Here is a 14651-nt window from a genome sequence, read left to right on the forward strand (position 1 = left end):
TAGTGCTTTATTCATTAACCAATAAGAGAAACATATTTACAGAATGACATCTCCCATCATCTCCTCTTTTTTGTCTATATAAAAAGAAGGGTTTTAACCTTAGCATAGCCCATTGGGGGTGGAGAAAGGGGTGGATGTTACCTGGGGGAACTAAGTCTGGGTAGGGGGCTCTGAGAGCACTCTTGCTTGCAGCATGGGGACAGGAGGCATCCTTGGGACCAGGAACCTGCTGGTTTTCATCTATGTTGTAAGTTATTTCTCCCTGAATAAACATCTATTCAGCCTATTTGTTTCTCCTGATCCTTATTAAACGTCAAAATCTGGTGTCAGAAGTAGAATCCGGATTTTAACTGGACCTGGTTTTCACCCAGGTGGCAGACACCGCTCACTTCCCCCACCATCCTCGAACAGACAGGGTCCCTTGCCTAACCAGGTGGACACACCACAATTTGTGGGACTTTCCCTTCTGCCCTACAACTCCTTTACCTCCCCAGCGGCCCCAAGAAGGCACTCACTGCTTCTCATCTTTTTCCCATTTCCCCATGTTGCATTTGCACAGAGTCGTGTGGCACCTGCCCTGCGTGTGTGTTCCTTTGGCCCAGCCCGTCAGAGGTGACACCTGTTAGCCCTCATAACTAGTATACCACACAATCCCACAGGACAAGCAATAGTTGAGAGATCCAATCATACTTTAAAGGAAATGCTCCATAAACAGGCAGGAGGAACCAAGACACCCAAACACAGATTATATAATGCTTTATTAACATTAAACTTTCTTAATGCTGATGAAAAAGGGAAAACAGCTGCAGAAAGACACTGGACAATAGAAAAAACTTCTAAACTAAATGAGCCAGTGTACTTCAAGGATGTATTGACCTCAGGATGGAAACCAGGATATATGTTACGTTGGGATAGGGGGTTGGCATTTGTATCTACTGGAGAAGAAAAGCTATGTATACCATGTAAGTTGATCAAGATATGAGCTGAACAAGAGAAACATCTTAATGAAGAGAAATGACAAGTCATCCAACAAGTTGGAGATGTGTTGAGACCTCTTAAAGGTAAGGAAAGTGTTCTGTTCTTGTCCTTACAAGAAAACAGAGAACACCCATCTTCAAACAGCCAAAAGGTACTGAGCATGTAGGTACCTATAGCAGAGAAGATAGCTCTCCATAAAGAAACACTTAATGAAGAGGAATCTATACAGAAATCCATTTCTCTTTACTATCTAGTATTCCTGTAGCCCCAATTCATATATATATAAATGTTGGCTTTGGGGTTGGATGTGGCTTTCCTTCTCTAAATTCAAGCGTATTGTTAAGATTAAATTCACAGTTTCTGCCTTATATCAAGAAGCCAATTGGTCTAAGGCAGAAGAAAACAAAATCTGGGGACTCATTTGCTTATACGTAATTTTCTGTCTGAAATCCTAATTTTCTCATATACATTTTAATGCTTTTTGCTGCCTTTCCCTATATGCACACCTCAAAACTTGAAATTTTTACTTTGATATTGATGTTTAAGTTTTCCACAAGGAATAATAACAATTCCTAACAGCAATCTTTGAACTCTCCAGAAGATGTGGCCCCACTTCGTCATTTCCACTCGACTCAACCTGATACATCTGGACTACAAACATCACCCTAAAACTTTAACACTTGGGAGGTGAAAACCCAGAAACCTGGCCAAATTCTGGCTGTAGAAGTCTGTGAAGCTGTATTGCCTCAGCTGTTTTGGATGTTGGATCACGTGGGTCATTGCTTTTCATCTTCTGTAGAAACAAAAGCAGAATCTCTTTTCCAAAGTAGCATATCCTTAGACTTAAATTGTTTTTGATAATTTTTTATTTAAATTTGAAACAAACTTGTTTTACATGTCCATCCTAGTTCCCGCACCCTCCCGTCCTCCCCTGTTCCCCCCACCATTCCCCATCCCATCCTTTTTCTGCTCCCCAGGGAGGGTGAGGCCTTCCATTAGGATTCTTCAAAGTCTGTCATATCATTTGGAGAAGGGCCTAGGCCCTCCCCCATGTGTCTAGGCTGAGGGAGTATCTCTCTATGTGGAATGGGCTCCCAAATTTTAAACTCAGGACATTTTCAAGTTATATAAGTTGGATTAATATAGCAGCATTTATGATCAAATGTCTTTTAGCAGCTGTTGCTCCTTCCTCAGCAATCAAACAATTCAAAGACAACACAACAACACAATATCCAGACTCTGTGTGTATTCTCCATCCTTATGTAACTTTTTAAAAATTACTCTAGTTCTTTTTTTTACTTTTTTTTTTTTTTTAAGACAGGGCTTCTCTGTGTAACTTTGGCTACCCTTCAACTCACTCTACACCAAGCTGGCCTTGAAATCAAAGATATCTGCTTGCCTCTACCTCCCTAGTGCTGGGATTAAAGGTGTGTACTACCACACCTAGCTACTCATTTCTTTCTTTTTTTAAAGGACGTTCTCTATTCTTTTTCTTTTCTCTCCCAAGCCTACACATATTTTTAAACATACTGTAAACCCTTTAGAAGTTTTTCTTCATCTGAATCTGTCTTTACTGTATATCTCTATCTTTTTCTGGCCAAAAGTCTTTTATCTGCTAAACAGTGAGGCTAAGATTAAAGCAGAGACTGGCCCCATTCTATTCCTTGGCTTTCTGAAAGTAGCTTCATAGCAGAGTTTCTATGCTGTTGGCTATTAATTAACACCACTTAATTGTTCGGTATCATAACCTCTTAAAAGATCCCCGTGCTTTTTGCCACTAATGCTGAGTCACAAAGCCTCCCTTAAAAGAACTGGGGGCCTCTGCTTATCTCTAACAAACAGAGCCCATTCAAGAAAATATAGCTACCAAGAAGCCATGCTTGTCTCTGTTCTTTTGTTTAGAATTCATTTTAAAACTTTTGTCAGGTTTTACATGGAAATTCATGTCTCAAGTTGGTGACACCATTTGAAGATTGGGGTTTCTTTCTTGCCTGGTCCTACAGCCCTTCAGCCCCAAATAAGCACACAGATATTAAACTGTTGGTTGATGGATAGGGCTTCTTACTGGCTAGCTCTGTCTTAATTATTAACCCATAAGAGAAACATATACAGAAGGATATCCCCCATTATGCATGCATGGTTTTTATGTATCTACAGGAAATCTAGGTTCTATAAGTGAGAGAAAAGCTGAGTCTGATATGTTTCATTTAATTTGATAATTTCCAGTTGCATCCTTCTGAAGCACAGGACATAATTTCATTCTTCTTCATGGCTAAATAACACTCCATTGTGATATTTCATTGGTGAAGTTGCTGAAATTTCTAGGAGACACTAGTACTAATGGCTCTTATAGTGTTTATGTCCTTACTTCCACAATGATTCCTGAGCCTTAGGTGCAGGAATCGTGTTGTAGATATATTCACTGGGTCTAGACCCCACAACTCTACATTTTGATTGATTATGGCTTTCTGTAACGGTGTCAGAAGTTACCATGAAGTGTCACCAACATAACCTAAACATGGCCTGAAAAGGATGATACTAACAGGCGCGAATATGTGGATGGTGGTGGGGAAGTTCATGAAGCATCAAGCTTAGACAAAGAAGAAATTATGTAATTATACTATAATCATTAAAAATGAAGAAATAATTTAAAAATTCCACTGTACATATAATCCACATTTTATTTGTCCATTTATCTAGTGATGGTCACTTAATATGATTATATAATTTGGCTTTGGGGAGTAGGGCTGCAATAAATATGGATATGAAATTATTTCCATGGTATATTGACTTAGTGTTATAACCTCATGTGGTATAATTTGGCTATAAGCTGTCTTTATTTGTGTGTGTGTGTGTATGATGTATGATTTGACTCTTCCATGGTCATTAGGTATGGGAAGGATGTATGTTTACCAACTAAGTCATCTCACCAGTTAGTTTCTGTATGGTAACTCCAAAGACAGATTTTTGAAAAACTGCCATGATGGCTTTCATATGGCTGGAAAAATCTATATTCCCAACAGCAATACATAACATCTGTTTTTCTATATCTTTACCATTATTTACTGCTATTTGTTCTCTGAACAAACTGAGATGGGGTCTCAATTGTGTATTACCTTGATGGTTAAAGATAGTGAAAATTTTTTCACATTTTTATTGAAACTATGCAGTAATGCCTTTAGTGGCTATAAGAAAGTCAAATACAAAACAGCTGGCAATGTACTATTTCCCTTTCTAATGAAAATTAGAAAAATACAGACAAGCTAACCTGAGGTTTGAACAGAACAATAGTGAACTATGCACAGAGGTGGCAATATTCTACAATATTGGCAATATTCTGTGTCTGCATAGAGGTTATGATTTAATATTGGCATTCATGAAAATTACTGTTAATGCATGCAAGCCCTCAGGACCTTCAAGCTTCATTTTTCAAAGATTAAGAATTTTATTAAGGATTTTTACTTTACAGGTCAGGTGGAAGCTTCCTGGTGCCAATGATGCACTTTATTTTATTTTATTTTTTGTCAACTTAGACCTGTGAAGACATTGGGTAAAATTGGTAAATTGCCTTGCATTTGAGTCTGAAGCCTCAACACAATAATTACTCATTTCAGGCCAGAAAATAGAAGCCTGACTCTCCAAGCCTAATGGCAGGTTTTGGGAGATCTCAGCTCAGCTCTTGTGTTTGTTTCTCTTCCACACACTCAGCAGGATAAACAAACTATCAAACAAACAAACAAAACCATGGGGATCTTAATGTGCAGCTAAGTTTGGCAACAACCAAATTATAGTATGACTCCCTGATTTAGAAGCATAGTGTCTGAGACTGTCACAGACTTGGCTGCAACCATCTTTCTATCATTACTCACTAAATCCAAGTGGCCTACATATCAACAACATCAGATTATCAGAACCACAAAGTGCATCTGCCCCAATTTCTCTTCAGTTTCATGGGAAAGGACAAGCATTCATCTGTATTTGATCCATATCTACCTTTTCTATGCTAAAATCACATTTCATTCTTAATTCTTTGCTGACAGTTCCCAGTGCCACTATTTTCACAGACTCCTATGCTCTATTCATGTCCAGAAGGTCTTTCCAGTGTATTGTTCTGAAGCAGAAAATGTAAGAATTTCAAGGACAAAATGCAAAGTATCAGTGAAAATGCTAGATATCGGTGGGAAATCCATCTGCTGGGGACTTTGGTGGATGTAAGAGTCTTTCCTGCAACTTTTTGTTTTGTTTTTGCACATTTGTATGTTGTATAGCACATTAACTGTTGGGGAGGTGTTAAAAACAGGCACTATAGCATATTGCTTATGGGATTCTTCAATTCTTCAACTTCTATAGAGGGTAAATTATTTCCATGCAGTTTGATGGGTATGATAACAGTGATTTCTGAAATTTCTTTATGAACACAAAATTCCCATTGTTTTTAAAAGAAGCAATGCTATAATTTTGGAAAGCCAACTCTTTATTGTGATATGAGACTGTATTAATTTCTATGTCCTTTAAGAACTACTTGATCTTCATCATGTCTCAGCACAGTGAGCATATTGGAATACTTTGTACTCATTAAGACAAATAAGATGTTTCTATGTATGCATGTATATAATGTTTGTGCAAGTCTGAGAGATGGAGGAATAATCTTCTTTATGGGGGTTAAGATTTAGGACAATTATTATAATCACATTTTTGTCTGCTTCTGTTGGAAGAAAAATAATTTAATTCTTCCAAAAGTTACCAAGGTCAATGAATGGATTTGATGATGGTGGGATAATTGTTTAAGATAATGATATGAAGCTTTGAACAGGATAGGCTACATCAACTGTTACGTATTTTAAAATAATGATAATTTTTTATGGTAAGCATTGTTTTAGGACTTGTGTTGCCCTGTGGAAAATGTTTCAAATTGATAAAAAATGACACAAAAATGTAATGGCAATGAAAACAGCAATGATATATGTTTCAATATTTGAAGCATTCCTTTCTTTGATTGATAGCAATTGGATGACTTAACAATAGTTGCTTATATAATGAAAATTTGTTTGCATTTTAAGTGAGAAAAAGCCATGTAAACCATGTGCTTTAAAAAGTATGTAAAATCGCCAGTTGTGTAGCTTAGTCCTCTTGTGGGACTCCTAACAGAGGGAACAGGTGTTTTCTCTGAATTTTTTACAGATTTTTGGGACTATATTCCTCATACTGGGTCGCCTTGCCCAGCCTTAATACATGGGGAGGTGCTTACGCTTACTAGAATTTGATAGGCCATGTTTTATTGATATTCATGGGAGACCTGCCCTTTACTAAACATAAAAGAAGAAGGAGGGAATTGGGGAGTGAGAACAGAGGGAGAATGGAGGAGGGACTAGGAGAAGAGGAAGGAGGGGAAACTGTGAACAGGATGTAAAATAAATAAGTAAATTAATTAATTAAAAGAATAACTTAAAATATGTAAGGTCTCATGCATAGTTGTCATTCACACACAGTTATTTTCTTTTCTATAATAATAATGTTTATATTTGAAATTTTAGCAGTTAATCAAATTATGCCATAAACTGAGAAATAAATATCTACTAACAAATCAGTAAATATTAATTTTATAGCTATCCTAAGTTACCTTCCTTAACTTAAATTTTAGAGAGAGAGCGTCTCTGAGACTACATACATATTCAACTGCCCTTGGCTAACGTGTGGTTTCATTTCTACCTTTCTCAGTGTTGGGGTGGACTCACAATCTCAGGCCTGTTAAATATTTGCATTACTACTGGAATAAACCCCAACATTCTAAGATTAACTGAAGTAACTTAAGAGTTACATTTAGTCTATCTTTCCATGATGTAGTTAATTGTTGGTAGAAAGAGACCCGTCCTTTAGTTGTGTATCAATTCATGAGTTGCCCATGATCATGTAACATCTCACCCATGATCTTGTAAGAAACCCCAATAAAACTTTTTCGTTCACATAATAAAAAGCAAATATGGAACTAATTGGAAAGAGGAAGGGTACAAGAGATGGTTGTAGAGGGGGAATATGATCAAAGTTTGTGACATTTAAATGATACAATGAAACACACAACTATACTTAATTTAAATATGACAAAGAACAATGCTATTTGGGCATTTGGGCATGTATCTAAGTGCTAGAGTGCTTGACTAGTGTGAGCCAGACCCTGGTTTCAAACTTCAGAATTTTCAAACAAATAAAACTAGTTCTGATTTCTATGTTATACTCCTGTGTTAGCAACTCCAGAGCATAACCTAGAATCCAGCCCATTGTTTAGATCAGATTACTAGTGCCCCATTACTACTACCTCCAGGAGCCCCAATGAATCTTTCCTGAGAAGAAACACATGTTTATCTGTTTCAAGTCTGGTGTTGATTCCAAATGGCACAATTATAAAAAGCAAAGAAAATTACTGGATTAATTTCTCCAGGATCCTATATAGAACCTTAGGGATTGGAAAAGAGGGCCACCTAGTGTCACTAGAGGGAGGTCTGTTACACCTGTATGGATCTTCATAACTTCAAAATAAATTCCTGGAGAAAATTCTTACATTGGGTTGGTATTTGATTATTTGTTTGGCTGGATGCTCTCTCTCTCTCTCTCTCTCTCTCTCTCTCTCTCTCTCTCTCTCTCTCTCTCTCTCTCTCTGTGTGTGTGTGTGTGTGTGTGTGTGGTCCCTTTACAACACGATATAAAGGTTTATAACAATATTTGAGAACTTTGCTAGAATTAATCAACTAACATTTTACAATGTTTTAGCTTTTCATTGCAATAGCATATCTTAGGGTATCAACTTAAAGGTAGCTTTGTTTGGGACCACAGCTTGAAAGTTTCAGTCTACATTGGTATTTATTGTGTAGTGGGTTAAAATAGGTCTTGTCATGGTGTCCAGGACAAGGATGGAGAAAGGAATGAATGTCTGCTAGCAGCCTTCTTTGTTTTTCCTTTCTTCTATTTGAACCACAACTTATGGCTGGGCCTACTGCCTAAATTCAGGGCAGATGTTCCCTTCTTAGCCAATCTTCTCAGGGGGCATTCTTATGAACATACTTCAAATTATGCTTAGCTGAATCCTAGGTGCTTCTCAACCCACTCATGTTGATAATCAAATAATAACAACAACAAAAAAGAAATTGCTTGAAATCACAGGTAGCTTTGAAAGTATAATGCTTAGCAGCATAATGCATACATTTTAGGCATTATTCAGATAGCAGTTTCATGTTGGGTAGCATGGTGGTTTGAATGAGAATGACTCCAATAGGCTCATAGATTTTAATGCTTGGTCCTCAATGAGTGGCACTGTTTGAAAGGTTGAGGAGGTTTGGCCTTGTTGAAAGAAGTCTGTCACTGGGGGTGGGGGTGGGGTGGTGGGCTCAGAGGTTTCAAGGTCCCAACCCAGGCTTAGAGTCTCTTTTTCTTCCTACTTGGTGCAGATGTGGGCCTAGAAGTGTAAGCTACTTCTTCAGCATTATACCTGCCTGCTTTTTACCATGATGAGGACAGACTTAACCTCTTAAACTATAAATAAGCCACAATTACATGCTTTCTTTTATTAGAATTGCTGTGGTCATGGTGTCTCGACAGCAATAGAACACTGACTAAGAGAGGTAGTTATTGGATTATTAACTACAAAGCTTATTGTTTCTGTAGGGTGTAGGAAATCAATTAATATTAATGTTTAGCATATCAAGGAGAACTTTCATCTCTTTGGAATTTTAAGAGGCACTGATTACAAAAATGAAGTGACAATTACAGTAGCAGAATTGTGTCTTATTTTTGTTTGAGTTGAGCATTAACCTAAAACCCCAACAATTCCTCTGGGATTTTTCTAAATCATAATTTCTCACTAATGACCAGGTAGCAAGTTGTCTCTGTCATTTCTAGAGTTTATATATTATCCTTCTGTTGTCTTTGATAGAGTTGAAGACAGACAGTTATGGTTATAGTTTTCCTTAGGATTATAGAAAAGTTACATATAGGACTTTAGACTCACAAAGATAGGATAGATGATGTAATATTTTCTTTAAATCTTGCTAAATATTAATGGACTAAATATTGTTAACTGTGGTTCTTATTTGATTACTGTTTTGTTACGTATTTTGCTATGTTAAGTTTAAAACCCTGTTTTCCATTTAGACAGAAAAGAGGAGATGATGGGAGATGTCATTCTGTAAATATGTTTCTCTTATTGGTTAACGAATGAAGCACTGTTGGCCAATAGGAAAACAAGATAGGCAGGACTAAGAGACAAGATAGGTAGGACTAAGAGACAAGGAGAATTCAGGAGGGAGGAGGGAGGAGATTCAAGATATACGGCGGGGAGAGCAGAATGCCAGTCCCACTCTCCAGTAAGATAAGACCACGTGGAAACACTTAGATTAATAGAAATGGGTTAATATTTAAAACAGAGCTAGCCAATAAGAAGCACTAGTAACTGGCCAGCAGCATTATATAAAATACAGTGTCTCTGTGAGATATTTGGGATTGGCACGGAGGTGGGACCAGGCCAGTGGGAAAACTGCTCGTAACACACTAAAGGCAACTATTGATTATGGACTCATCAATTTCATATAGGGAGAAGGAAAAGAGATGAGGAAAAAAAATAAACACATCATTTAAAGATGGTAAAGTCTTGATCTGTAATCTTGGAAAAGCTGTCCACATTTAGGATGCCATGTTTCTAGGTAAATCTTTCAGCACACATTTTCTATAACAGTGATATACTAAGAGTCTGGAAAACTCCTTGACAGTCATGAGATAGAAATCCAAGATCTGAGACTTAGAAGTATCACTGCAGCCTAAGTGGTGAGAAGAACTTGGTATCGTCCCTTCCAAAGATACTTAAGAGTTGTCTTTCTTTTGATGGCATATCCAGAAGATAAAATCTCTGTGTTCTGTATGTAAGCATTTGTTTGTTCAGTGGCTATTTCATACAAAGTTAACTTGTGTTTCCCATAGGAAATGCACCTGATTGTCATGAAAGGGAAAAAAGGAATTCTGGAGAGAGACTTTAGCAGTTAAGAGTACTGGATATTCTTTCAGAGGACCAGAGGACCCAAGTTTGATTCCCAGAACCCACATGGCAACTTAAAACCCTAAGCAATTCTAGTGCTGGAAGACCTGATGCACTCTTTTAGCTTTTATAGAAACAAGGAAAACACATGATGCAATATACACATGCATGCATTCACACATACACATAAAAATACATCTTTTTAAAGCCCAAAATAATAACCTTTGATAAAATCAACCCAGTAGAATCAATTAACTAAGCCAATTTAAGGTTTAAAATGTTATTTGTGTTTTAATATTTCCAAAAAGCAAGGATACAAGAAACAGTAGTAAGAATATTTTCTAGTAACATTTATTTAATTGCATTATAACTGGTCTCATTAAAAAATACCACTGTTATCAGTACAGATTTCTACACAAAAGATACATGTTTTTATGCTGGAGACATGGTTCAGCAGTTAAGAGTCCAGACTGCTTTTCCAGAGGACTCAAGGTCCCATGTCAGATTGTGCACACTCGACTGCCTATAACTCTAGCTCTGGGGAATCTTATGTCTATTGTGACCTGCCACTGATGATTGCTGATGAATTTAAATTGAGTTCAAGATTCAACAGAACCAGGGTTCAAGGCTGATGCTGCTTTAGGGTGCCTTTCCTGGCAGTATATCTCAAAGTTCAAGGCAGGAACAAAGAAACATTGAAAACCATACAGGGAATATTTCATCTCTATCACCAGATGTGCTCAGGATACAGAAGGCCTTCTGGCTGAATGAGAGATGTTTGCATAATGCCCTTTAGCATGTTAAACTGCATTGCTGAAGTGGGGCATCTTGTCCATAGCATCCCATGGGCAGGCAAAGGCATTCATCCCAGTGGAATAAACAAAGTTGTATGGGAACAGAGTTCATACAGTAGGATAGTGTAGGAAAATCTATCATAGCTATCATATCCAGGCAACAGATGGCTTTTTTTGGCATCTGTGCAATCACATGCACCACATAATTAATTAAAAGTGAAGTATTTTTCAAAATAAATATTTTTGCATCTAGGCAGTGGTGGTGCACACCTTTAATCCCAGCACTAGAGAGGCAGAGGCAGGTGAATCACAGATTTTGAGGCCAACCTGGTCAATAGAGCAAGTTCCAGGACAGCCATGGCTACAAAGAGAAACCCTGTCTTGAAAACAAACAAACAAATAAACAAGTAAAAAGAGAAATATGTTTTCTGCTAGCCTGTTGGAATCATCTTTCCAACATGAGAATATAGCTACACAGACATGAAAGGCAAACTATTGTTAGAAATACTGGTGCTTCGTTGATGATGGTAATTGAAGTCTATGTGTAAATTTCCAAGTGGTCTATGATGTAGTAGATATACACCATCTATCTTCTATAAGCTTTATAATCACTGATTATAAGTTATTCAGAAATTTGAAATACTCACCACACCAATACTTTTGTCATAATTGGGTCCTTTTTGTCTGTTTCGTGAGCTGAGGAGTAGAGGACATTTAGCAATAGATGCTTAAACGATTCAGTGAAGATTGAGGAGCTAGCTACCTTGGTTCTTTGTAGGTAGTTATATAATTCCAGACCAGTTTGACTTCAGTTTTACTTACATCACTTAATATATCAATTTTGTTTTTCCAATTATGTGTATTGTGCTATTAATTTAAAAATTTAATATAGGAGAGCTAATTTGGATTAACTTCATAGAGTTCATGAGCACAAACTGACAACATGAAAAATATGCCAAGTCATTGGCTGGATATTTGGTTCAAGTATTTTCAGTCTTAATAATACCAATTTTTTTGATGCCAATATTATAGAAGAAGGAATTCAACATAGAGTCAAATTTTGATGAGAGTCCTATTAAAAGAGATGTATTTTCATTTTGTCATATAATGTACCCAAATCATGGACTACACCAAAATTTTTGATATATAAGCATTTACTCATTTGCTTCACCTTATGACAAACCCAGGTAAGAACCCACCAACAAAAAGTATTTCCCCTGGAATACTGGACAAAGAATTACATAATTCTCTTTGTAAACTAGAATGCTAAAGACTGCTGGTTGAAGGCCTGTTACAGTTAACTATTTTGTATCAGTGGAAACATTTGGTAATGAGATACTGACTTGTGGGGCTATATGACACTATGCATTACAATGTATTAAATGCCCATGAATCTTGATCAAATTTCCAACCTTATCCACTTGGCCCTTCATTTAGTAAGACGAGAAATCTACAAGTGAATAAAACATGAATTTACAAGTTTTTAATTTATTGCTTTATTTATTCGTTGGTCAGGACTCTTAAATTTCTTTGGTATTTTAGTGGATATTAGGGTAAATTTAGAGACAGGTTTAAAATTACTTTTTTTGTGCTCAATAAATAGACTTCATCCTGAACTTAGTAGCTCAATTAAAAGCATAGTAGAATTAAAAGATGCATTTATAAGGGCTAGAACAAAGGTTTATCAGTTAGGAATACTTGCTGCTCTTGTTTTCAGTTCCCAGAACCCACATGTCAGCTTACAACCATTTATAACTCCAGTTCCAAGTGACCCAACTCCTTTACTGACCTCTGTAGGCTTTTGCATACATGTGGTGTGCTTAGGCGCTGTGCTGGTTGGCTTTCTGTCATCTTGACACAAACTAGAGTCATTTAGGAAGAGTGAACTTCATTTGAGAAAATCCTCCAACCACATAGATCTATGAGCAAGACAGTAAACAGCACTCCTCCATGATCTCTGTGTCAACTATAGTCACAAGGTTCCTGCCTTGACTTTCCTCTGTGATGGAATGTGATGTGGAATTGCAAGCTGAAACAAACCATTTCCTCCTTAAGTTGCTTTTGGTCATGATGCTATTTTTATCATAGAAGAGAAACCCTAACTAAGACAGGAACACCCACACACCCACACCCACACACACACACACACACACACACACACACACACACACACACTGTTTATGTGCAGAAATATGTCAGATCAAAATGCACACGTGTGATACCCTTACCTTCCTCCAAAGTACCTGAAGGCTTTGAACATATTCTTCAATTGATACAGGAAGAGGTAAAAGTGTGGCAACTACAAAATAGCAAATCAATAAATGCTCTAGCATATCTTGTACTTATACAATTTTACGTATATTAAAACATCCCCCATTGTGTTCATTCATAAATCTAGCTATCTCTAGTCAAGTGTAACCCATTTCCCAGAAAATGCATATATTGTTGGTCTGTAAATTTTATGAATAAAAGTAGCTGAAGGTAACATGTTTCTGGCTTCTCTACCATATCCTACTGTGTGTGTGTGTGTGTGTGTGTGTGTGTTTGTTTGTTTGTTTGTTTGTTCTTAGTGACACTATCATTCTGAGTTAGAGTCTACTGGTGTGTAAGATATTTTGAAATCAGGTAGTTCCAGTTTTGTTCTTTTGGCAAGAAGATTACAGTGGTGGCTAGTTTTGGTTGTCAACTTTACTACATCTGGAATCATCTAAAATCTAAGCAGCTAGTCACATCTATGAGAGATTTTCTTCACTGGATCATTTGAGCTAGAAAGTCCCACACAAATATGGATCATACCTTCTGGTGGATGCCCACATAAAAAAAGAACATGGAAATATCCATTGGGTCTGGACTCCACCAGGACATGTTTTGATTGCTTCTAGTTTTCTGTAGTGCTCTCCTGTTGCAAAGAGAAGTTTCTTTGACAAAGGATAAGGGTTACACTTATCTGTATAAGGACAGATATTAATAGATTATTGTTATAAATTATGCTGGCTTAGTATAGTAGTTAGTTGCAGGTCCTTATCCAATAACTATGACTTCATTAGTACTGACTAGTTAGCTATGTTTCCAGTATCAGGCATGTTGAGAACTTCTTAAGTCCAATTAGAGAGCTGTAAGTAACAACCAATATATGTGTTGATATTGCACCCATAGTGTTATTGTGCCATATTAGTCACTGATGTGTTTAATAGTCATCATAGCTGGGTAGGACTGATGGTTGTCTTCCCACTTTGGAAACTTTCATGGAGCTATCTGGTACCATGAAAGCTAGTCCCCAGGAAGGGAGCATTCACATCAGTTCCATCACAAAGGTCTCTGGGTCCTGTTTCTGAAGTGCATGGTATCTTCAACAATACAGACTTACCTTCCACCTCTGGGGGCTAAACAGGGGCAACAGCAATAGTTTGCACATTCTGGAAGTCTGTTAAACAGCCCTGAATAACAACTCAAAAGAGGACTTCTCATGTCTGGTGTTGGGGTTTTGTTAGATGGATTGTATCCTCTTGGAGGGAGCACTATCAGCACAGATAACACAAACTATATGTACATTAATACAATGAAGTATGTGAATTATAGGTATTTTTTAGATAAATGGTTAATAGTATAATTCCTTCTGGAATTTTCAGACATCCTTATCGTTATTTTACCCACCTCCTCCCTTCTCCAATATATCATCTGCAGATAAATACAGAACAGTCCTATGACTCAGGGAACATTACTGAAAAGGGTTTGGAAAGACTATAAGAGCCAGAGAATGAGGGAATTTGCTGTGAGATTGTGTCTCCTAGTAAGATCAGAAGCTATACCCATGAAGTCTCAGCAACAATACTGCCCAAATGTGGATAGGATAACATCAA

This window comes from Phodopus roborovskii, unplaced genomic scaffold (assembly GCF_943737965.1).
Source record: "Phodopus roborovskii unplaced genomic scaffold, PHOROB, whole genome shotgun sequence".
NCBI lineage: Eukaryota > Metazoa > Chordata > Mammalia > Rodentia > Cricetidae > Phodopus > Phodopus roborovskii.